Source organism: Salvelinus fontinalis, chromosome 7 (genome assembly GCF_029448725.1).
Source record: "Salvelinus fontinalis isolate EN_2023a chromosome 7, ASM2944872v1, whole genome shotgun sequence".
NCBI classification, from domain to species: Eukaryota; Metazoa; Chordata; class Actinopteri; order Salmoniformes; family Salmonidae; genus Salvelinus; species Salvelinus fontinalis.
This window is the reverse complement of record NC_074671.1, coordinates 52,837,460-52,865,437: the sequence shown is the minus strand read 5'-3', so window position 1 is coordinate 52,865,437 and position 27,978 is coordinate 52,837,460. Positions and strand designations below refer to the sequence as shown.

The 27,978-nt window shown below is 44.0% G+C and overlaps 1 pseudogene; it reads left to right on the top strand.

Annotated features, from left to right (window-relative positions):
* Window positions 1-1,045: 1,045 nt before the first annotated feature.
* Window positions 1,046-27,677, top strand: LOC129860081 (dipeptidyl peptidase 4-like; annotated as a pseudogene).
* The last annotated feature ends 301 nt before the right edge of the window (window positions 27,678-27,978 follow it).

Genomic DNA, 27,978 nt, shown 5'->3' with positions numbered 1-27,978 from the left:
TCGGCCCTGTACTGCAGGGCTTCCACCACTGTGAGCTGAGAGAGGGACGTGAGAGATAGCTGTGTGCAGAGGAGGGGGTCTGTGCCACAGTGTGTCGGGCGAGTGGGCCTGTCTGCTGTGAGCTGCAGACTGTCGACGTGGCTGAATGGTGGCAGCAGCAGGGACGGGACACAGACCTACAGCCAGTGCTACAGTGGGTAGAGGCGCAGGTGAGGCCACCGTGGGAAGAGGTGACAGCGCTCTCACTCACGACTAAAGAGTTGTGGTCAAAGTTTGAGAGACTTACATTTACATTTACATTTAAGTCATTTAGCAGACGCTCTTATCCAGAGCGACTTACAAATTGGTGCATTCACCTTATGATATCCAGTGGAACAACCACTTTACAATAGTGCATCTAACTCTTTTAAGGGGGGGGGGTTAGAAGGATTACTTTATCCTATCCTAGGTATTCCTTAAAGAGGTGGGGTTTCAGGTGTCTCCGGAAGGTGGTGATTGACTCCGCTGACCTGGCGTCGTGAGGGAGTTTGTTCCACCATTGGGGTGCCAGAGCAGCGAACAGTTTTGACTGGGCTGAGCAGGAACTGTACTTCCTCAGAGGTAGGGAGGCGAGCAGGCCAGAGGTGGATGAACGCAGTGCCCTTGTTTGGGTGTAGGGCCTGATCAGAGCCTGAAGGTACGGAGGTGCCGTTCCCCTCACAGCTCCGTAGGCAAGCACCATGGTCTTGTAGCGGATGCGAGCTTCAACTGGAAGCCAGTGGAGAGAGCGGAGGAGCGGGGTGACGTGAGAGAACTTGGGAAAGTTGAACACCAGACGGGCTGCGGCGTTCTGGATGAGTTGTAGGGGTTTAATGGCACAGGCAGGGAGCCCAGCCAACAGCGAGTTGCAGTAATCCAGACGGGAGATGACAAGTGCCTGGATTAGGACCTGCGCCGCTTCCTGCGTGAGGCAGGGTCGTACTCTGCGAATGTTGTAGAGCATGAACCTACAGGAACGGGTCACCGCCTTCTGCCTTCTGCTGGCTGATGGCGTGCTACAGCAGGCATGGAAGGAGTCAGCTACGGGAGAGGAGAGGTGGCAGGTGGTGGTCCCAAAAGCATTGCGGGAGGCTGTGCTCTAGAGTACTCATGGGGGGATGGGGACAGGACACTTTGGGGTCACAAGAACACTGCGCCGCCTCCGTCAGGGCTTTTACTGGGGGCAGCACAAGAGGGATGTGGAGGAGTTTTGCCGCCGCTGTGACAACTGCACAGCGAGAAAGGGCCCGCCAGGCCGCTCTCATGCTCAGCTCCAATAGTTCCCAGTGGGGGCTCCCATGGAGAGGGTGGGAGGGGATGTAGTTGGGCCGTTCCCCACCACAGACAGTGGAAACCGCTGGGTGCTCACGTACATGGACTATTTTACAAAATGGCCCGAGGCCTATGCTCTGCCTGACCAGGAGGCAGAGACCATCGTCGACGCCCTGACAGCGGGGATGTTCAGCAGGTTTGGAGCTGCGGAGTCCATCCACAGCGACCAAGGCAGAAACTTTGAGTCCCGTGTATTCGCCACCATGTGTGAGAGGCTGGGTATGCACAAGACCTGCACTACTCCTCTCCATCCTCAAAGTGATGGCCTTGTGGAGCGCTTCAACAAAACGCTTGGACAGCTGCTGGCCATCGTCTCTGCCAAACACCAGCGTGACTGGGACAAGCACCTGCCTATGGTCCTCATGGCATGCCGCTCTGCTGTCCAAGACTTCACCTCCTGCATGCCTGCGCTCTTCATGCTGGGGCGAGAGATCCTCACTCCTGCGGAGATGGCGTTTGGTCGGCCTCTGGATAGCCCTCGTGTTCCCCCGGGGCCGGAGTATGCCCGGAGACTCCAGCCCACACCTTCGCCAGAGAGCAGCTGGTGAATGCAGGTGTGAGGCAGAAGAGGAACTATGACGTGCACACCCGGGGAAGGCACTTTGTGGCTGGGGAGCTGGTCTGGGTCTACAGCCCCCTAAGGAAAAAAGGCAGATGCCCCAAGTTGGACAGTCACTGGGTGGGACCCTGCAGTGTCCTGGAGAGGGTAGGGGAGGTTGTTTACCGGGTGCAGCTTCCTCCCAGGGGAAGAAAGGTGGCATTGCACCGGGACAGGTTAGCCCCATACAGAGTGGCCTCTTCTCCCCAAACCCCAGGGACCCCCACAATTCCCCTCTCTGGCAATGACATTCTCCAGGCACCCACCCCCAGGTGCCGCAGACAAGGCTCCAGCCAGCCCACTCCCCCTGTCTCCCTCCCTGTGTCACCGCGTGGTTCCCCGGAGCCATGGACTGTATTCCCCGTTCCCGCTTCCTTGTCCCCCATATCCCTGCCTTCATCTCATGGGTCCCAGAGGGGCAGCCCCTGCCATGGATGGAGCCCCCTGTTTCACATCTGGACACTCTGCGACCATCACGGCCATGCAGGCAAAGGAGACCTCCGGGTTGCTTCAGAGACTTTGTTTGTTCCCTCGGGGACGAGGGACTTTGTGGTGGGGGGGCTGTGTAGTGACCTGCACAGACAGCTTGTGTTATGTGTTAGGCTATTGGTTGTGTTGTACTTACCAGTACCCAGTGTTCGCGGGGTCCGACATGCCAATCAACCTGCTATCTGCCAATCATGGGAATGCCTGGAATGTTCGGATGCCGGACATCCTGGCGGTTGGCGGAGTGGCGTGGAGGGGGGTTGGACAGGGGGATGGAGCATTGGAAGTTAAGACCAGGTTTAGCCATTGTTCTTTCTCTTACGTCTGGGCTTCACAAGAGAAGGTCACGGTTGTTTTATAGGGTATCCTTCATTTATTTGGCGTGGGCTACGGCCAAACAGTAGCCTGTGTGGATTTTGGTTAATAAACCGTAAATTTGTAAATTCAAACCTCTGTCAGGACAATTGTTCCTTTATGATCTAGTCAGGTCATTACAATAGGAAAAGCTATCGGCTGCTTGTTTTTTTCCTACACAATAATCTGATCTAAAACTTACAAGGGCTGACTGGCCTATTATGAATAAGCATTTACATTACCCAATAAGAACTACACAGACTCAAAAAGACCACTATCTTCTTCACACAATAGTCAATAGTCACCACAAGAGGGTACCCAAGATGCAGCTTTTAAGGCCATTTCATGTAGACTTACCCTGGTGTGACGTTTTTATAACCGTGTAAATCTCTCTAGGACAAGGGGACTTTAATCAAGATATTCAGCTCTATTTACCCTCAGATAAATCTCTAGCCAAATATGTCTTTATCCTAGTGATCCAACATCCCAATGTCTCAGATGAGCAAAAACACAATACATACGAAGGGTGTACAATTAGACCGTTGAAAAATAAGATAAGCATTCCTTCAAAACCAAATGATGAGAGGAATATTTATGATCGAACAACCAGTATTGATATATACAGTGCATTCGGAAAGTAATCAGACCCATTGACTTTTTCCACCTTTTGTTACGTTTCAGCCTTATTAAAAATAAAAGACGAACCTTTTGCTATGAGACTAGAAATTGAGCTCAGGTGCATCATGTTTCCATTGATCATCCTTGAGATGTTTCTACAACTTGATCTACAATTTACCTGTGGTAAATTCAATTGATTCCACATGATTGGAAAGGCACACAACTGTCTATAAGGTCCTACAGTTGACAGTGCATGTCAGAGCAAAAACCAAGCCATGAGGTTGAAGGAATTGTCCGTTGAGCTCAGAGACAGGATTGTGTCAAGGCAGAGATATGGGGAAAGGTACCGACACATTTCTATAGCCTTGAAGTTCACCAAGAACACAGTGGCCTCCATCATTCTTAAATGGAAGAAGTTTGGAACCACCAAGACTCTTCCTAGAGCTGGCAGCCCGGCCGAACTGAGCAATCGGGGGTGAAGGGCCTTAGTCAGGGAACCCAACCAAGAACCCAACAGTCACTGACAGAGCTCCAGAGTTCCTTGCTGGAGATGGGAGAACCTTCCAGAAGGACAACCATCTCTGCAGCACTCCACCAATCAGGCCTTTATGGTAGAGTGGCAAGACGGGAGCCCCTCCTCAGTAAAAGGCACACGAAAGCCTGCTTGGAGTATGCCAAAAGGCACCTAAATGATTCTCAGACCATGAGAAACAAGATTCTCTGGGCTGATGAAACTAAGATTCAACTCTTTGGCCTGAATGCCAAGCGTCACGTCTGGAGGAAACCTTGCACCATCCCTACGGTGAAGCATGGTGGTGGCAGCATCATGCTGTGGAGATGTTTTTCAGTGGCAGGGAATGGGAGACTAGTCAGGATTGAGGCAAAGATGAACGGAGCAAAGTACAGAGAGATCTTTGATGAAAACCTGCTCCAGAGCGTTCAGGATCTCAGGCTGGGGCAAAGGTTCACCTTCCAACAGGACAACAACCCTTACCACACAGCCAAGACAACGCAGGAGTGGCTAAGGGAGAAGTCTCTGAATTTCCTTGAGTGGCCCAGCCAGAGCCCGGACTTGAACATCTCTGGAGTGACCTGAAAATAGCTGTGCAGCGACGCTTCCCGTCTAACCTGACAGAACTTGAGAGGATCTGCAGAGAAGAATGGGAGAAACTCCTCAAATACAGGTGTGCCAAGACATACTCAAGAAGACTCAATTCTGTAATCACTGCCAAAGGGGCTTTAACAAGTACTGAGTAAAGGGTCTGAATACTTATGTAAAAGTGATAAAAACCTGTTTTTGCTTTGTCATTGAGGGGGATTGTGTGTAGATTGATGAGGGGGAAAAACATTTAATCAATTTTAAAATAAGGCTGTAACATAACAAGATGGGAAAAAAGTCAAGGGGTCTGAATACTTTCCGAATGCACTAGACAGTAGACACTACCAGTAGACATTGATTAGACAGTAGACACCACCAGTAGACATTGAATAGACAGTAGACACCACCAGTAGACATTGATTAGACAGTAGACACCACCAGGTGACATTTATTAGAAAGTAGACACCATCGGTAGACATTTATTAGACAGTAGACACCACCAATATACATTTATTAGACAGTAGACACCACCAGTAGACATTGATTAGACAGTAGACACCACCAGGTGACATTGATTAGACAGTAGGCACCACCAGTAGACATTGATTAGACAGTAGACACCACCAGGTGACATTGATTAGACAGTAGGCACCACCAGTAGACATTGATTAGACAGTAGACACCACCAGGTGACTGATTAGACAGTAGACACTACCAGTAGACATTGATTAGACAGTAGACACCACCAGTAGACATTGATTAGAGAGAGACACCACCAGTAGACATTGATTAGACAGTAGACATTGATTAGACAGTAGACATTGATTAGACAGTAGACACCACCAGTAGACATTGATTAGACAGTAGACACCACCTGTAGACATTGATTAGACAGTAGACAAAACCAGGTGACATTGATTAGACAGTAGACACTACCAGTAGACATTGATTAGACAGTATACATTGATTAGACAGTAGGCACCACCAGTATACATTGATTAGACAGTAGACACCACCAGTAGACATTGATTAGAGAGTAGACACCACCAGTAGTCATTGATTAGACAGTAGACATTGATTAGATAGTAGACATTGATTAGACAGTAGACACCACCAGTATACATTGATTAGAAGGTAGGCACCACCAGTAGACATTGATTAGACAGTAGACACCACCAGGTGACATTGATTAGACAGTAGACACCACCAGTAAACATTGATTAGACAGTAGGCACCACCAGTAGACATTGATTAGACAGTAGACATCACCAGGTGACATTGATTAGATAGTAGACACTACCAGTAGACATTGATTAGACAGTAGGCATCACCAGTATACATTGATTAGACAGTAGACACCACCAGTAGACATTGATTAGACAGTAGACATTGATTAGACAGTAGACACCACCAGGTGACATTGATTAGACAGTAGACACCACCAGTAGACATTGATTAGACAGTAGACACCACCAGGTGACATTGATTAGATAGTAGACACTACCAGTAGACATTGATTAGACAGTAGACACCACCAGTAGACATTGATTAGACAATAGGCACCACCAGTAGACATTGATTAGACAGTAGACACCACCAGTAGACATTGATTAGACAGTAGACACCACCAGTATACATTGATTACACAGTAGACACCACCAGTATACATTGATTACACACTAGAAACCACCAGTAGACATTGATTACACAGTAGACACCACCAGTAGACATTGATTACACAGTAGACACCACCAGTAGACATTGATTAGACAGTAGACATTGATTAGACAGTAGACACCACCAGTAAACATTGATTAGATAGTAGACACTACCAGTAGACATTGATCAGACAGTAGACACTACCAGTATACATTGATTAGACAGTAGACACCACCAGTAGACATTGATTAGACAGTAGGCACCACCAGTAGACATTGATTAGACAGTAGACACCACCAGGTGACATTGATTAGACAGTAGACACCACCAGTAGACATTGATTAGACAGTAGACACCACCAGTAGACATTGATTAGACAGTAGACACCACCAGGTGAAATTGATTAGACAGTAGACACCACCAGTAGACATTGATTAGACAGTAGACACCACCAGTATACATTGATTACACAGTAGACACCACCAGTAGACATTGATTACACAGCCCCTCCTCAGTAAAAGGCACACGAAAGCCCGCTTGGAGTATGCCAAAAGGCACCTAAATGATTCTCAGACCATGAGAAACAAGATTCTCTGGGCTGATGAAACCAAGATTCAACTCTTTGGCCTGAATGCCAAGCGTCACGTCTGGAGGAAACCTTGCACCATCCCTACGGTGAAACATGGTGGTGGCAGCATCATGCTGTGGAGATGTTTTTCAGTGGCAGGGAATGGGAGACTAGTCAGGATTGAGGCAAAGATGAACGGAGCAAAGTACAGAGAGATCTTTGATGAAAACCTGCTCCAGAGCGTTCAGGATCTCAGGCTGGGGCAAAGGTTCACCTTCCAACAGGACAACAACCCTTACCACACAGCCAAGACAACGCAGGAGTGGCTAAGGGAGAAGTCTCTGAATTTCCTTGAGTGGCCCAGCCAGAGCCCGGACTTGAACATCTCTGGAGTGACCTGAAAATAGCTGTGCAGCGACGCTTCCCGTCTAACCTGACAGAACTTGAGAGGATCTGCAGAGAAGAATGGGAGAAACTCCTCAAATACAGGTGTGCCAAGACATACTCAAGAAGACTCAATTCTGTAATCACTGCCAAAGGGGCTTTAACAAGTACTGAGTAAAGGGTCTGAATACTTATGTAAAAGTGATAAAAACCTGTTTTTGCTTTGTCATTGAGGGGGATTGTGTGTAGATTGATGAGGGGGAAAAATATTTAATCAATTTTAAAATAAGGCTGTAACATAACAAGATGGGAAAAAAGTCAAGGGGTCTGAATACTTTCCGAATGCACTAGACAGTAGACACCACCAGTAGACATTGATTAGACAGTAGACACTACCAGTAGACATTGATTAGACAGTAGACACCACCAGTAGACATTGAATAGACAGTAGACACCACCAGTAGACATTGATTAGACAGTAGACACCACCAGGTGACATTTATTAGAAAGTAGACACCATCGGTAGACATTTATTAGACAGTACACACCACCAATATACATTTATTAGACAGTAGACACCACCAGTAAACATTAATTAGACAGTAGACACCACCAGGTGACATTGATTAGACAGTAGGCACCACCAGTAGACATTGATTAGACAGTAGACACCACCAGGTGACATTTATAAGAAAGTAGACACCATCAGTAGACATTTATTAGACAGTAGACACCACCAATATACATTTATTAGACAGTAGACACCACCAGTAGACATCGATTAGACAGTAGACACCACCAGTAGACATTGATTAGACAGACACCACCAGTAGACATTGATTAGACAGTAGGCACCACCAGTATACATTGATTAGACTGTAGACGACATTGATTAGACAGTAGACACCACCAGAAGACATTGATTAGACAGTAGACACCACCATGTGACATTTATTAGAAAGTAGACACCATCAGTAGACATTTATTAGACAGTAGACACCACCAATATACATTTATTAGACAGTACACACCACCAGTAGACATCGATTAGACAGTAGACACCACCAGTAGACATTGATTAAGACAGACACCACCAGTAGACATTGATTAGACAGTAGGCACCACCAGTATACATTGATTAGACAGTAGACACCACCAGAAGACATTGATTAGACAGTAGATACCACCAGTAGACATTGATTAGACAGTAGACACCACCAGTAGACATTGATTACACAGTAGACACCACCAGTAGACATTGATTACACAGTAGACACCACCAGTAGACATTGATTAGACAGTAGACACTACCAGTAGACATTGATTAGACAGCAGACACCACCAGTAGACATTGAATAGACAGTAGACACCACCAGTAGACATTGATTAGACAGTAGACACCACCAGGTGACATTTATTAGAAAGTAGACACCATCGGTAGACATTTATTAGACAGTACACACCACCAATATACATTTATTAGACAGTAGACACCACCAGTAGACATCGATTAGACAGTAGACACCACCAGGTGACATTGATTAGACAGTAGACACCACCAGTAGACATTGATTAGACAGTAGACACCAGCAGGTGACATTTATAAGAAAGTAGACACCATCAGTAGATATTTATTAGACAGTAGACACCACCAATATACATTTATTAGACAGTAGACACCACCAGTAGACATCGATTAGACAGTAGACACCACCAGTAGACATTGATTAGACAGACACCACCAGTAGACATTGATTAGACAGTAGGCACCACCAGTATACATTGATTAGACAGTAGACGACATTGATTAGACAGTAGACACCACCAGAAGACATTGATTAGACAGTAGACACCACCATGTGACATTTATTAGAAAGTAGACACCATCAGTAGACATTTATTAGACAGTAGACACCACCAATATAGATTTATTAGACAGTACACACCACCAGTAGACATTGATTAGACAGTAGACACCACCAGTAGACATTGATTAGACAGACACCACCAGTAGACATTGATTAGACAGTAGGCACCACCAGTAGACATTGATTACACAGTAGACACCACCAGTAGACATTGATTACACAGTAGACACCACCAGTAGACATTGATTAGACAGTAGACACCACCAGTATATATTGATTAGACAGTAGGCACCACCAGTAGACATTGATTAGACAGTAGACACCACCAGGTGACATTGATTAGACAGTAGACACCACCAGGTGACATTTATTAGACATTAGACACCACCAGTAAACATTGATTAGACAGTAGGCACCACCAGTAGACATTGATTAGACAGTAGACACCACCAGGTGACATTGATTAGACAGTAGACACTACCAGTAGACATTGATTAGACAGTAGACACCACCAGTATACATTGATTAGACAGTACGCACCACTAGTATACATTGATTAGACAGTAGACACCACCAGTATACATTGATTAGACAGTAGGCACCACTAGTATACATTGATTAGACAGTAGACACCACCAGTATACATTGATTAGACAGTAGACATTGATTAGACAGTAGACACCACCAGTATACATTGAATACACAGTAGACACCACCAGGTGACATTGATTAGACAGTAGACACCACCAGTAGACATTGATTAGACAGTAGACACCACCAGGTGACATTCATTAGACAGTAGACACCACCAGTAAACATTGATTAGACAGTAGATACCACCAGGTGACATTGATTAGACATTAGGCACCACCAGTAGACATTGATTAGACAGTAGACACCACCAGGTGACATTGATTAGACAGTAGACACCACCAGGTGACATTGATTAGACAGTAGACACTACCAGTAGACATTGATTAGACAGTAGACACCACCAGTAGACATTGATTAGAGAGTAGACACCACCAGTAGACATTGATTAGACAGTAGACATTGATTAGACAGTAGACATTGATTAGACAGTAGACATTGATTAGACAGTAGACACCACCAGTATACATTGATTAGACAGTAGACATTGATTAGACAGTAGGCACCACCAGTATACATTGATTAGACAGTAGACATTGATTAGACAGTAGACAATGATTAGACAGTAGACACCACCAGTATACATTGATTAGACAGTAGACACCACCAGAAGACATTGATTAGACAGTAGACACGACCTGTAGACATTGATTAGACAGACACCACCAGGTGACATTGATTAGACAGTAGACACCACCAGTAGACATTGATTAGACAGTAGACACCAGCAGGTGACATTTATAAGAAAGTAGACACCATCAGTAGACATTTATTAGACAGTAGACACCACCAATATACATTTATTAGAGAGTAGACACCACCAGTAGACATCGATTAGACAGTAGACACCACCAGTAGACATTGATTAGACAGTAGGCACCACCAGTATACATTGATTAGACAGTAGACACCACCAGAAGACATTGATTAGACAGTAGACACCACCAGTAGACATTGATTAGACAGTAGACACCACCAGTAGACATTGATTACACAGTAGACACCACCAGTAGACATTGATTACACAGTAGACACCACCAGTAGACATTGATTAGACAGTAGACACCACCAGTATATATTGATTATACAGTAGGCACCACCAGTAGACATTGATTAGACAGTAGACACCACCAGGTGACATTAATTAGACAGTAGACACCACCAGGTGACATTGATTAGACAGTAGACACCACCAGTAAACATTGATTAGACAGTAGGCACCACCAGTAGACATTGATTAGACAGTAGACACCACCAGGTGACATTGATTAGACAGTAGACACTACCAGTAGACATTGATTAGACAGTAGACACCACCAGTATACATTGATTAGACAGTAGGCACCACTGGTATACATTGATTAGACAGTAGACACCACCAGTATACATTGATTAGACAGTAGGCACCACTAGTATACATTGATTAGACAGTAGACACCACCAGTATACATTGATTACACAGTAGACACCACCAGGTGACATTGATTAGACAGTAGACACCACCAGTAGACATTGATTAGACAGTAGACACCACCAGGTGACATTGATTAGACAGTAGACACCACCAGTAAACATTGATTAGACAGTAGATACCACCAGGTGACATTGATTAGACATTAGGCACCACAAGTAGACATTGATTAGACAGTAGACACCACCAGGTGACATTGATTAGACAGTAGACACCACCAGGTGACATTGATTAGACAGTAGACACCACCAGTAGACATTGATTAGACAGTAGACATTGATTAGACAGTAGACACCACCAGTAGACATTGATTAGACAGTAGACATTGATTAGACAGTAGACACCACCAGTAGACATTGATTAGACAGTAGACATTGATTAGACAGTAGACATTGATTAGACAGTAGACACCACCAGTATACATTGATTAGACAGTAGACATTGATTAGACAGTAGACACCACCAGTAGACATTGATTAGACAGTAGACACCACCTGTAGACATTGATTAGACAGTAGACATTGATTAGACAGTAGACACTACCAGTAGACATTGATTAGACAGTAGACATTGATTAGACAGTAGACACCACCAGTAGACATTGATTAGACAGTAGACACCACCTGTAGACATTGATTAGACAGACACCACCAGGTGACATTGATTAGACAGTAGACACTACCAGTAGACATTGATTAGACAGTAGACACTACCAGTAGACATTGATTAGACAGTAGACATTGATTAGACAGTAGGCACCACCAGTATACATTGATTAGACAGTAGACATTGATTAGAGAGTAGACACTACCAGTAGACATTCATTAGACAGTATACATTGATTAGACAGTAGGCACCACCAGTATACATTGATTAGACAGTAGACATTGATTAGACAGTAGACACTACCAGTAGACATTGATTAGACAGTAGACACTACCAGTAGACATTGATTAGACAGTATACCTTGATTAGACAGTAGGCACCACCAGTATACATTGATTAGACAGTAGACATCGATTAGACAGTAGACATTGATTAGACAGTAGACACCACCAGTATACATTGATTAGACAGTAGACACCACCAGTAGACATTGATTAGAGAGTAGACACCACCAGTAGACATTGATTAGACAGTAGACATTGATTAGACAGTAGACATTGATTAGACAGTAGACACCACCAGTATACATTGATTAGACAGTAGGCACCACCAGTAGACATTGATTAGACAGTAGACACCACCAGGTGACATTGATTAGACAGTAGACACCACCAGTAAACATTGATTAGACAGTAGGCACCACCAGTAGACATTGATTAGACAGTAGACACCACCAGGTGACATTGATTAGATAGTAGACCCTAACAGTAGACATTGATTAGACAGTAGACACTACCAGTAGACATTGATTAGACAGTAGACACCACCAGGTGACATTGATTAGACAGTAGACACCACCAGTAAACATTGATTAGACAGTAGGCACCACCAGTAGACATTGATTAGACAGTAGACACCACCAGTATACATTGATTAGACAGTAGACACTACCAGTATACATTGATTAGACAGTAGGCACCACCAGTATACATTGACTAGACAGTAGGCACCACCAGTATACATTGATTAGACAGTAGGCACCACCAGTATACATTGATTAGACAGTAGGCACCACCTGTAGACATTGATTAGACAGTAGACATTTTACAACTGTCTGTCGGTAGTTACTATACTTTTTCATTCTTTTAATCCTAGCATACTGATAACCTATCACAGTCAGTGAAGGCTGCTGAGGGGAGGACGACTCATAATAATGGCTGAAACGGCACTATTGGAATGGCATCAACCACCTGGAAACCATATGTTTGGTGTATTTGATACCATTCCACTTATACTGCTCCAGCCATTACCACGAGCCCGTCCTCCCCAATTAAAGTGTCACCAACCTCCTGTGATGAAGGTGTACCTTCGAATGCCATAGATTTCCTTCTATTCAGGGGACAATAGGAAGCTATAGAAAACAGGGACGATGTGTTGTAAAAACCAAGGACAGAACAGCCAGAGAGGAAAAAGCACCAGTATCAACCATGGCTTTATGGTATGATGTTGCACCATAGTGCTCACTGTACTCCACTATATAACCCCTCCTCCCCCTAAAGCCTCAAACGTGTTCAAAGTGACACCTGGAAACAATTTCATTAGCCTTAACCATGAATCTGAGAGCAGATAAACGGAAAGATCCCCGGTGAAATGCTCCTCAAACTATACTGCGTCAGGCAAAAAGAGAGTGATCTATTTGTTTGCATAGGAAGCACGGTCTGAGAGAACGAGAGCAGCATAGGCTGCTAGTGCTCAGGTCAATAAAAAAAAAAGAAACTGATATTTGTTAAGCTTTTAACTGGCTTTTAGTCTTTATCTTCCGATGCGCATCACTTATGGATTCATCAGTGACCCTTCCACTAGTTATGGAACTTTTTCAGCCCATGTTACTGTATCCTTACTCATCAAGACAGCTATATAAGTACGCCTCTCTCTCTCTCTCTCTCTCTCAATAAAGAGCTTTTGCAGTGTGAATAACAAAAGCATTTTTTGCTTTATTTTCCTTGTCCAATTGCTTGTTTGTCTGTTGACATGTTGTAAAAGTTCATGTATTCCCTATCTATTTTTGTAGCCTTGTATACAAAGTCCATGAGATGGAGTAAGTCCTAGGCAGAGAAACTGGTTGAATCCGTCGTTAACCAGAAGCATAGGTTCACAAGCTGGGGCCTCTGACATCATGATGATAATTCATGTAAAAAGCAGTTGTGATGACAATGTCATAAAACCCTTGAGAATGAAATAGAGGGGGCTTTTTAAAGTAAAGGCCTTATATCACCACAGAAGTTGGAATTAAGCTTTGAGAATCATTCCGCCACCGTCGGTTGAGTTACAGTTTACTGTGACAATGCACTTCATCTCAAGAAAAATGCTAATAGGAAGGCAACCAATAAAAAAAAAGTCACTAAATTACACTTAATATGTGCACTCATATGGTTCTCACATATACTGTAGCTGAATGTAGGCCGGTATTTGTTTTCACACGTCTGTTGAGATCCCACGGGGCTTAAAGAGAGGAACCTGACCTGAAACCCAAGTAGGAAGTTCATTAATGAAGTCTGTAAATATAATTTATGGTCATGAGTAGTGTAGAGTAGTGAGAACCTTTGACCCAATGTGCGGGAAGATGCTAGTGCATTAGATGGAGCACAACTGTGACTTCAGTGTCATCCAATGCAGCTGTGAATTAGGCTACATTGTTTTTATACCATTAGCAGTGAGACATGAAACAACAGCTTAATGTTGATATTTACTCAAGAGTCATACGTGACTACCCTGCCCTCACAAGGACATATGCCTGTAAGGGTTGCGGAACTGGTGGCAGTGAAGTCAGACGCAGGAGAGCAGAAATAGGTAATAGCCGGAGCAGTTTAATTTCAAAACCAACGCAAATAAAAAAGAACCTACATGGGTACAAAACCCGACGCGCACCAGTAACATAGTGCACAAGCACTTACAATTCCACAAAAGGACATGGGGGGAACAGAGGGTTAAATACAAAACACTTAATGAGGGAAATGGAAACCAGATGTGTAGGAAAACAAGACAAAACAAATGGAAAATTAAAAGTGGATCTACGATGGCTAGAACACCGCCCGAACAAGGAGAGGAAACGACTTCGGTGGAAGTCGTGACAATGCCTTACAAAATGCCCAAACAATTCCTTCAAAAAGGGAGAGAAAACATTTAGGCCTAATTGAGATTGAATGGATTTATAAAATAAATTATGTACTGTAAATTCAGTGTCGGGATTTCCAAGTAAAAATTTGGATGCCTATTGAATTTGCGTGGTGAAGGCTATTCTTGTTCTGACAACGGTTCAACTACAAAGTGGATGGTTTCATTGTGTATGAAAGTTGTATATGGATGCAATCCGTCAATAGATTAGACAGTAAGTAAGCATAAACTTCTCCACTAAAACAGGCTCTGAGGAAAATAAGACACATTCAAACTTTACGAGCTTTACTTTGGACTTCGGAATTGTATTGCCCCACCTTTATAACCGACGTTGATCTAATATTTAACGGAAATTATCTTGCGCAGAACTTTATTTTGCACCATTTACACTTCAACAGTTTAGTGGGTGTAACACACTAGGCGTAGTGGGTGCGGAGTCAGGTGCAGGAGGCAGAAAGTTCAGAATAGCGCTTTATTACGCACAGGGAAAAGTAGTGCTCTCCACGAAACTGGGCGTAATCAAACAAATGCCCAAAACAGGTAACTAAACAACACACACTACCACACGTCAACACAGTGGGAAAAATAATCAAGCCCCCACAAAGAGCAGGCGGGCCTACCGGCTTAAATAGCCCAACTCAAAATCTAAAGAAACAGGTGAAACAAATCAGACAAAACCAACAGAAAAGGGAAAAGGGATCGGTGGCAGCTAGTAGGCCGGTGACGACGACCGCCGAGCGCCACCCGAACAGGAAGAGGAGCCACCTTCGGTAGGAGTCGTGACAGTACCCCCCCCACCCCCGATCCGGATGGAGGCGATGGAAATCCCTCAACAGTGACGGATCCAAGATGTCCCCCACCGGTAACCAGCACCTCTCCTCCGGACCGTACCCCTCCCAGTCCACGAGGTACTGCAGGCCCCTCACCCGGCGTCTCGAGTCCAGAATAGCACGTACTGTGTACGCCGGGGACCCCTCGATGTCCAGAGGGGGCGGAGCGACCTTCGGGTACCTCACCTTCTTGCAGGGGACCAGCTACCACCGGCCTGAGGAGAGACACATGAAACGAGGGGTTAATACGATAATAGGAAGGGAGTTGTAATCTATAACACACCTCGTTTATCCTCCTCAGGACTTTGAAGGGCCCCACACACTGCGGCCCCAGCTTCCGGCAGGGCAAGTGGAGGGCTGGTTTCGGGTCGAGAGCCAGACCCTGTCCCCCGGTACGAACACGGGGGCCTCACTGCGGTGGCGGTCAGCGCTCCTCTTCTGCCGTCCACCTGCTTGCTTGAGGGATTCCTGGACGGCCCTCCAGGTCTCCTTGGAGCGCTGTACCCATTCCTCCACCGCAGGAGCTTCAGTCTGACTCTGATGCCATGGCGCCAGGACCGGCTGGTAGCCCAACACGCATTGAAATGGAGACATGTTAGTGGAGAAGTGGTGGAGTGAGTTCTGGGCCAACTCCGCCCATGGTACGTACCTTGACCACTCCCCTGGCCGGTCCTGGCAATACGACCGCAGAAACCTACCCACCTCCTGGTTCACTCTCTCCACCTGCCCATTACTCTCGGGGTGATAACCAGAGGTCAAGCTGACCGAGACCCCCAGACGCTCCATAAACGCCCTACACACTCGGGACGTGAATTGGGGACCCCGATCAGAGATGATGTCCTCCGGAACCCCGTAGTGCCGGAAAACGTGGGTAAATAGAGCCTCCGCAGTCTGTAGGGCCGTAGGGAGACCGGGAAATGGGAGGAGATGGCAGGACTTTAAAAAACCGATCCACAACAACCAGAACCGTGGTGTTCCCCTGGGATGGGGGAAGATCGGTAAGGAAGTACACCGACAGGTGAGACCACGGCCGTTGTGGAACGGGGAGGGGCTCTAGGAAGGTGCCTAGGAGCCTTACTCTGGGCGCACACCGAACAGGAAGAGACATAGAACCTCACGTCCCTAGCCAAGGTGGGCCACCAGTACTTCCCCCTAAGACCCCGCACTGTCCTCGCCACTCCAGGATGACCCGAAGAGGGTAGTGTGTGCACCCACCGAATCAATTGATCACGAACACCAAGCGGCACGTACGTACGACCAGTAGGACATTGTGGAGGCGCAGGTTCCACCTGTAACGCCCGCTCAATGTCCGTGTCCACCTCCCATACCACCGGTGCCACCAGCCTAGAGGCTGGAAGGATGGGAGTAGGATCGATGGGCCGATCCTCCGTGTCATAGAGACGGGACAGCGCGTCGGCCTTAATGTTCAGGGAGCCTGGTCTATACGAGATGGTGAACCTAAATCGGGTGAAGAACATGGCCCACCTTGCCTGACGCGGATTCAGTCTCCTAGCTGCCCGGATATACTCCAGATTCCGGTGGTCAGTCCAGATGAGAAAAGGGTGCTTACACCCCTCAAGCCAGTGTCTCCACATCTTCAGGGCCTTTACCACAGCCAACAACTCCCGGTCCCCCACATCATAGTTACGCTCCGCCGGACCGAGCTTCTTCGAAAAGAAAGCGCAGGGGCGGAGTTTCGGTGGCGTACCCGAACGTAATAGCACGGCACCCAACCCAGCCTCGGACGAGTCCACCTCCACCATGAACGCTAAAGAGTGGTCCGAGTGTGCCAACACGGGCGCATCTGTGAACAGCGCCTTCAAACGATTGAAGGCTCTGTCAGCCTCTGCCGACCACCGCAAACGCACCAGCCCCCCCTTCAGCAGTGAGGTAATGGGGGCCGCTACCTGACCAAAACCCTGGATAAACCTCCGGTAGTAATTGGAAAACCCTAAAAACCGCTGCACTTCCTTCACCGTGGTTGGAGTCGGCCAATTACACACGGCCTTAAATCTAAACAAGAAACAGGTGAAACAAATCAGACAAAACCAACAGAAAAGGGAAAAGGGATCGGAAGAGGAAGAGAAGCCACCTTCGGTAGGAGTCGTGACAGTGGGTAACGTGTTTACGCTCAATGTGATTGTGTATATAAACGGATTCACCACCTTCAAGTCGGCAGGATGGTAAACTTCAAAACTCAATGATAAGAATTTGTTTATAATACAACATAGCATTTCTTTGATGAATAAGTGTCGCAAATCTAGATACCTCAAACAACTATTTATCTCATAACTTTTTTTCCCGTCATTCTATTCACCTTTGACAGAATTCCATAGGTAAGGTGGTGTTGGGACTTTTGGGGCTTGCTGTAGTCATCATCTTGATAGCAGTGCCCACAGCAATATATCTGAGCGGTGAGTGGTACCACTTTCAGTTGCTTTCAATGACCCATTAAATTGTAGCCTATCCATAACTGTAAAAAAAAAAAAAAAAAACTCTGTTCAGAATAAGTATTTTATTACTACAATAGAACACTGCATACACCGGATAATACTATTGTATTATTGTAAAAGAACACTGCATAAAATAAACACGTTTACATAATCCACGTGACATACAAATATGTGGGCCTAGTGCTTTAATGCTTCAGAAATGCAGCACCTTGTTGCAGTATCACATCTTCTGTGCCAGTACCACATTTGTGTAGCCTACTAGCACATTTACCTCAGTTATCGCAGCTCTACAAACCCAGTCAAATGTATATTGATCTTACATCTCTTACAATCTTATAGGCCTCCCGTGAGCCGAATCTATTTTTTATCAAGACCTGTTTAATCAGGTGTAAATGCATTGTAGTCTTATGAGTCATTACAGTAGCTTACGACTTGTTGTCGTTTTCACTGGTACATTCCTCCTAGTATAGACAGTACAAGAAATCAGCGAACGCTAACTTTGAGCCCCATGTTTCAGAGGAAAAGGTGACGGCTCAGAGGACGTTCACGCTCAGTGGCGTCTTCAATAGCTCCATCAGGGCCAGATCCTACAACATGCGCTAGATCTCAGGTAAAACACCCTAGAAGCCTAATCAATTAACTGTATGCAAATGAGTGGATGGCTGTTATGTTTAATCCAGTCAGTAATGGTGTGCCTGGAATGTAGTACGCAACACTCTAACCCTGGAAGGATGCACGTTTAGATGTAAGCCAACAACACAATGTTCCCTTTAGAAAATGATAAGAAACAATAAACAAAACAATAGTAGGCCTATATACTGTCTCTATTTAAATGGCACACTTTGTCTTTTTGTTAAATCATCAGTGCTCGGCAGAGACCTGAGTAGCAACAGTGCTGATATTTCAACTTAAACGTCAGTTAGTTCGTTATTATTAAACTCCTCTCTTCTTTCCCCTCCCCCATAGACCCTGAGTATCTGCATGAAAAAGACGGCTCCATCTTCCTTCACAACCTGATCACAGGAAACAACTCAGAATTCCTGAGCAGCGTCACAGTTGTAAGATACCCCTCATGGGTGTGTGTGTGCGTCTGTCTGTCTGTCTGTCTGTCTGTCTGTCTGTCTGTCTGTCTGTCTGTCTGTCTGTCTGTCTGTCTGTCTCTGTCTGTCTCTGTCTCTGTCTCTGTCTCTGTCTCTGTCTGTCTGTCTGTCTGTCTGTCTGTCTGTCTGTCTGTCTACGCATATTTGGAAGCAAGTATGGTGAAGGAAGGAGTGTTTGTGTCATGTATAACACAGCTCCTTTTTTTTGTTGAAAACAGGATCAAGTGGCTACCTATGACTATGTAGTGTCTGCTGATCAAAGATATGTTGCTTTCAAGAGCAATTGGACTAAGGTAATGTCTTGTGATATTTATTGATCTGTTGCTGTTGTACTATCCTGCTGTGAAGTAGCTATGTGTGGTATGTCATTGTGGTGTGGGGGTTGTTGTTGTAGTTGCAGAATCCGACTTATGTGCCCAAAGTAATTGCCCTGCAGGGATAAATAAACTAAAACAAATAAATACATTTAATTGAATTAATGTATTCATTCATTAATATAAGTAACTGATCTGTGCTACTAATCAAATACCTAATTCTAATTTGCTTCATTTGTTTCAACAGATATGGAGACATTCCTTCACAGCTTCATATTCTCTCTATGATTTTGCAGGCTCGTAAGTCTCTTTCAACTGTTCTTATCTGCAAATGTGTACTATACACACATCTTCAATATTCTCAATTGACTTCGAGAATTACATATGCAGTGTAGAGAATATAGGACATTTTATTTTATTAATGGGACTAGTGACGGGAAATGGTCAACAATACTCAACAAATAGAGAAACTGAAGAGGGCCATAAATGGTAATGTTTACTGCAAATTATTTATAGGGACGCATTTACAGTGCATTCGGAAAGTATTCAGACCCCTTCCCTTTTTCCACGTTATGTTACAATACAGCCTTATTTCAAAACTGATTAAATAAAAACATTTCCTCATCAAACTACACACAATACCCCATAATGACAAAATGAAAACCGGTTTAGAAATCTTTGCAAATTTATTACAAATAAAAAACAGAAATACCCTATTTACATAAGTATTCAGAGCCTTTGCTGAGCTCAGGTGCAAACTATTTAATACATTTTAGAATAAGGCTGTAACGTAACAAAATGTCGAAAAATCAAGGGGTCTGAATACTTTCCGAATGAACTGTATATGGTGTTTTGTCAAACTCAAAGACATTAATAATGTTCCTTTTTTATTTATTCTCATTTTAGGACATTTCTCAGTACACCAGACATTCCTCACCAAGTCCATTTGTTTGCATGGGCGCCAACAGGGAACAAAATGGAAGGTTAAAAGGACACTTGAGAGAAACCATTGGATTCGTTTATATACTGTACTATGCTTTTCTGGTGGCTGACCGATTACATGTCTTCCAAACACTCATCATCAATAGGACTGACCCAACAACACAACATGCACTTTTGTTTGTCTTCAGTTCAAAGCTGGAACGCTCAAAGATCACATTTTCATCACGCTCCAAATAAATAACTTATTCACAACATGTAATAATAGGTTGCTGTTACTCTAAACATAATATTGCAGGTTACTAGGACAACCAAAAGACATTGCACACTATTGTGCATATTGCAGTGTTATACCACGGTTAAAGAGGAACTCGAGTCATTAAGACTTATTTCCATATCTCTGTTCCTCTCACATACAGGCCTTTGTGTGGGAAAATGATGTCTATGTGAAGACCAGCCCTACTGCTAAGGCCATACAGGTGACCTCAAACGGAAAACACAACAAAATCTTAAATGGCATCCCAGATTGGGTGTATGAGGGTAAGCAATACATACAAGAAGGCAGCTGTGAATCTTACATACCTCTTACTATAACTAGTACATATTAGTCAGCACTGTGATGTGAATTGTGTCAAATGTGATCATACACGAACAAGTTTCTCTTTCGACACCACGGGAGTCTGTGAACAGCTTAAGCCACAACACACAAAATAGATGTGCCATCCTGATGTAGGCCTAACGGTGTTTTTTGATTGTTTGTAAGAGGAAATGTTCTCTTCTTACGAGGCAATGTGGTTACCTGGAGGGAAGTATCTGGCCTATGCTGAGTTTAACGACACTCTGGTCCAAAACATATAGTATTCCTGGTATGGGAAGGAACAGTATCCCGACACTGTCATTTTCCCCTATCCTAAGGTAAGATAACATGTTTGATGTTTGATGTGTATCTAAAAAGTGTGCTGGAGTAGGTCATTACTGGCATGAGGTTCTGAGGCAGTTGATAAGGGAACTGGACTCTGGACCATAAGGCCTCAGGGTTAAAAGCATGTTGTTTTATCACAAGTCAGGGTGCATTCGGGTCTAAGCTGTCCCAATAAAATTATATTGGTCCATGATTTCCCAATTCTGAAACCTCTCTTGACGACTATGTATTTGAATACAGTCATATACTCTGTATCGTCACATATTAATGCATTGATACTGTGTGTATAGTCATTATAAAGCAAGACGTAAAAAAATACATTTTAAAGATGTGGTTGCTTGTCAGAAAGAAACCTATAAGACCCAAAGTTTATTTTTATTTAATTGTAATTGTTTTGCATAAATGTATTTTTTTCTCCATCTTCTAGCCTGGTACTCCCAAGCCAGTGGTGAAGCTGTTTCTGTATGATATTACAAACATATCAAACATCACAGAAGTTGTTGTGCCAGCTTCAGTTGGAGCAGGGTAATGAAACTCTGTAGTACACAATACATTATACAATGTATTCAGTAGGAGAGAAACGCATTGCAATTTTAAAATCTATATCAGGCGTAAGCTGTGAGACAAGTGGTGTTGTTTCCGTGTTTTTTACAGTGATCACTATTTGGCCACAGTCACCTGGGTAACTGATGGACGCATCGATGTCCAGTGGCAGAAGAGGAAACAGAATGAGCTCCGCTTTCAGATCTACGACTTCAACACAGTCGGAAACACCTGGATCCAGAATGCGTTAGAGGTACGTCATAACGACACCCCCCCACCCGCTTTCCCGCCGCCCTCCCCTCCTCTCCCATCTACTCCATTCCCCTCCCCTCCTCTCCTCTCCCCTCTCCTCTCCTCAGATAACTTGTTGGTCCTAATACAGTTGAAGTCAGAAGTTTACATACACCTTAGTTAGCCAGATACATTTAAACTCCGTTTGTCACAATTCCTGACATTTACTGGACATCATAGTAAAAATTCCATGTCTTAGGTCAGTTAGGATCACCACTTTATTTTAAGAATGTGAAATGTCAGAATAATAGTAGAGAGAATGATTTATTTCAACTTTTATTTATTTCATCACATTCCCAGCGGGTCAGAAGTTTACATTCACTCAATTAGTATTTGGTAGCGTTGACTTTAAATTGTTTAACTTGGGTCAAACGTTTCGGGTAGCCTTCCACAAGCTTCCCACAATAAGTTGGGTGAATTTTGGCCCATTCCTCCTGAAAGAGCTGGTGTAACTGAGTCAGGTTTGTAGGCCTCCTTGCTCGCACACGCTTTTTCAGTTCTGCCCACTAGTTTTCTATAGGACTGAGATCAGGGCTTTGTGATGGCCACTCCAATACCTTGACTTTGTTGTCCTTAAGCCATTTTGCCACAACTTTGGAAGTATGCTTGGTGTCATTGTCCATTTGGAAGACCCATTTGCGACCAAGCTTTAACTTCCTGACTGATGTCTTGAGATGTTGCTTCAATATATCCACATAATTTTCCTGCCTCATGATGCCATCTATTTTGTGAAGTGCACCAGTCCCTCCTGCAGCAAAGCATCCCCACAACATGATGCTGCCACCCCCGTGCTTCATGGTTACGATGGTGTTCTTTGGCTTGCAAGCTTCCCCCTTTTTCCTCCAAACATAACAATGGTCATTATGGCCAAACAGTTCTATTTTTGTTTCATCAGACAAGAGGACATTTCTCCAAAAAGTACGATCTTTGTCCCCATGTGCAGTTGCAAACAGTAGTCTGGCTTTTATATGGCGGTTTTGGAGCAGTGGCTTCTTCCTTGCTGAGCGGCCTTTCAGGTTATGTCGATATAGGACTTGTTTTACTGTGGATATAGATACATTTGTACCTGTTTCCTCCAGCATCTTCACAAGGTCCTTTGCTGTTGTTCTGGGATTGATTTGCACTTTTCGCACCAAAGTACGTTCATGTCTAGGAGACAGAACACGTCTCCTCCCTGAGCGGTATGACGGCTGCGTGGTCCCATGGTGTTTATACTTGTGTACTATTGTTTGTACAGATGAACATGGTACCTTCAGGCTTTTTGAAATTGCTCCCAAGGATGAACCAGACTTGTGGAGGTCTACAATTGTTTTTCTGAGGTCTTGGCTGATTTATTTTGATTTCCCCATGATGCCAAGCAAAGAGGCACTGAGTTTGAAGGTAGGCCTTGAAATACATCCACAGGTACACCTCCAAATGACTCAAATGATGTCAATTAGCCTATCAGAAGCTTCTAAAGCCATGACATAATTTTCTGGAATTTTCCAAGCTGTTTAATGTATGTAAACTTCTGACCCACTGGAATTGTGATACAGTGAATTATAAGTGAAATAATCTGTCTGTAAACAACTGTTGGAAATACTCAGCTTACTTCAGCCATGATGCCTCTTTCTTCCGCATGGACTGCTCAGGTCCGTCAGCCACACAACACGCACACACACGCGCACGCACGCACACACGCACACGCGCACACGCACACACGCACACACACACACACACACACACACACACACACACACACACACACACACACACACACACACACACACACACACACACACAGCCCACTACTCCAACGGTGCTTGTGCAGTCAAGTCATCACAATACTGTAGCTGTGACATCCCTAAACATTATCCCAGCCGGTATATTCTCTTTGAAATAGTAGTTTCTGTAGTAGTAGTGCTTCTAGATCATTTGGGAGGACACACACACACACGTTATATTAAATATGTGTTCGTCTCCACAGGTCCTGGACTGCCTCTGTATACTCTCAGGGACAACAGGGATGCTGGTTCAGGTAAGCCAGTTACATTTACTAGTGTGTGATGGAAATAAATGATATAAGCCAAGCAAAGTCAAGGTGCATCTTCTCATCGTTTAGAGATTCAGGTTCTTGAGGACAACACGGCTTTGGAAGGCCTTCTGTCTGAGATCCACATGCCCACCGTGCGACACGACTTTATCAAGCAAGGAGATTTTAGTAAGGCTTTGTCACGGTTTTCTTCCTGGGATGAAGGAGAGGAACAAAATGCAGCGCGGCTAGTGTTCAACATGTTTAATAGACGAATAAACAGTAACAGTAATACAAGTAACAAAATAACAAATGTGAAAACCGAGACAGACCTATCTGGTGCAGACAAAACACAGAGACAGGAAACAATCACCTACAAAATCCCAACACAAAACAAGCCTCCTATATATGATTCTCAATCAGGGACAACGATTGACAGCTACCTCTGATTGAGAACCATTTTAGGCTGGACACAGAAACAGACAAACTAGACACACAACATAGAATTCCCACCCAGCTCACGTCCTGACCAACACTAAACAAGAAAAACACATAAGAACTCTGGTCAGGACGTTACAGGCTTTCAACTATTAAAGACTTTAATTGAATCTTTCATCTGATATAAAACCATGGGACATCTCTAACTTGATATCCATTTTTGGATGCTTCTGTTTTTCCCGACAGATCTTTGGTACCAGATGACCTTGCCTCCTGGATTTGACAAATCCAAGAAATACCCCTTACTTATTGATGTGTACGAATTAATTAACCTCTGTGAATACATGATCTGCTTTGTCTTATGATGAATCGTTGTACCAATAAGGAGGGCCTGGAGTTAATCCTGACCTCATGACTTGAGCAGGAAATACTCTTGGCCCTAGTTAAATTCAGAAGTCTGCGGTGTTTTCTGGTGAGCTCAAGTGGTCAGGGAAAACTCTGGGCACTAACAATAATGTTTGTCTTTCTCTTTTGTGTTCCAGGTATGCAGGGCCTTGCAGTCAGAGAGCAGACTTCCGCTATAGGTTAGGCTGGGCCGCATACCTGGCGAGCACGGAGAAGGTCATCGTTGCCAGCTTCGATGGTAGGGGAAGTAGTTACCAAGGCGACAAGCTAATGCACTCCATCTACCGACGTCTGGGAACCTATGAGGTGGAATATCAGATAATGGCCGCAAAGTAAGGTTGAACTGTGCTTGAACAGTAGCCAAGTCGATAGCTATGCCCAACTGACTCAAACAGGTTGCTTTGTATTATACTGTCACACTGCAAAAGTGACATTAAGATAACATGATATATGGAGAATCTGGGTTCGAGTCCAGGCTCTGTCGCAGCCGGCCGCGACCGGGAAACCCATGAGACGGTGCACAATTGGCCCAGCGTCGTTCAGGTTAGGGGAGGGTTTGGCTGGCAGGGATGTCCTTGTCCCATCGCGCACTAGCGACTCCTGTGACGGGCCAGGCGTAGTGCAAGCTGACACGGTCACCAGGTGTACAGTGTTTCCTCCGACACACTGGCTTCCGGGTTAAGTGGGCGTTGTGTCAAGAAGCAGTACGGCTTGGTCGGGTTGTGTTGTGGACGGGAGTTGCAGTGGAGACAAGACAAAAATGGAGGTGAAAAAGTGGTAAAAAAATACATAATAAATAAACATTATATAACACAATATATTTCTACATGGATATTTAGAGATTCCAAGGCTTTTTTGGTTTGAGCTTTATGATGCTGGTTGACAGATCTTTATCCAACTCCTCTTCATCTCCACTCCACTTTCATGCTAAATATATCCTGTCTGGTAGGACAGGGAGCTGGGAGTGGAGTTTTCAAATGTGGAATGGCAGTGGCCCCAGTTTCCAAGTGGGAGTATTATGGTATGCCATTCTGTTATTGATATGTTATTAATATATTTACAATAATCTACATGTTAGTTAAATATATAAGTGTAAATCATTGGAAATTATCTATACATTTCCCCTACTTTCAATATTTCAGATACAATCTACAATACGTTACATTACGTTACCTTCAGAAAATAAACGTAAGTTTACCAATGCCAACATTTTAAATGGCTATTTATACATACAATTTTATACTATGGCCTGTATTAGCCAACTGGTATTAATCTCCACGGACATAACAACATGTAAATGTCTTTTACAGAACTCCACAGTGACAGCCAGAGCTAAGAACTTCAAATCAGTGCAATGCCTTCTGGTCCATGGGACAGCAGATGATGAAGCCTCCTCTAGTATGTCTGGAATGTTCTTTAAAAACACACCACCTGTGCAATTAACAACCGTACAATGTTTAGAGTCTAGACTATTCATTTGACTCTGTAAACCCATTAGTTGATGAAGCTAAAAGTGTTAACTAATCAGTGTACATACTTTTCCTGAGGCTTTCCCATATCATATGAGAATAGGAAAACACTGCACATCGGATACTGTTAAATTGTTATTTAAATCTCTCTATTTGTTTCAGACAATGTCCATTTTCAGCAAGCTGCTCAGATCTCTGCAGCTCTGGTTGAGGAACAAGTTGACTTTGAGGCTATGGTAAATATTTAGATTTTAGATAGATGAGTTATCTACACAATCAGTGGTTGTAGAGCTTTATACCTCAATGAACCTGCTCCATGAAAACACTTCTCCAATAAACAAATGATCTGTGCTTATTCCTTCTTTCTATCACTTTACTACAGTGGTACATGGACAAGGACCATGGTCATGATGGTTCAGCCAATCAGCATGTCTATACCCACATGAGTCACTTCCTCCAGAGTTGCTTCGCCTGATGCCATTCGAATGAATGCTGCCCAACCTGATGCTTGCCGAACGATAACCAAACTGCCCCAAATTAATTTGTAATTCACTTGGACAGCAGGTTGCCTAGCGGTTAAGACCATTTGGCCAGTTACCAAAAGCTCGCTGGTTTGAATCCCCAAGTCGACTAGGTGAAAAATCTGTCGATGTGCCCTTGAGCAAGGCACTTAACCATAATTGCTCATGTTAGTAGCGCTGCATAAGAACGTCTACTAAATTATGTAAATGTAATTGAAAGTTGTCCTATTTTTTGATAAATTAAGTTGTTTGAGCCAGTACCCAAACATACAGTCCAAAAGACTATCCTCTCTCTATGCAGTTATGAAACAATGATGTCAGCAGGATTGATCTATCATTGTTCGTTCTGAGCCTCACCGCGAGTTATGAGGTTACATTTGAAATGACGAATGTGATTATATTGAAATACCAAAGAGCTTTATGAGAACTGATCAGCCAGTGACTAAGCATGTCTGACTTGTATCCATTAAGGAGCCTTGATTGCACTGTTTAATCCTCGAGGTATCAACATTAATGTCGATACATTATATTGCTTTGCATTTTATTGTACAAACATACTGCATGTTTTTATAGAGGGAATCTTGGAAGACCTTTGTACCTACAGTGTGTGTGTGTGTATACTGTTTCAATAAAATTGTTTAAATCTAGATTGTGGATTCTTACTGTAGGGGATCGACAGTACATAGAGTACCAGTCAAAAGTTTGGACACACCTACTCATTCAATGGTTTCTCTTAATGGTGTACTATTTTCTACATAATAGTGAAGACATCAAAAACTACGAAATAACACAAATGGAAACATGTCGTAACCAAAAAAGTGTTAAACAAATCAAATTATATTTTAGATTTTAGATT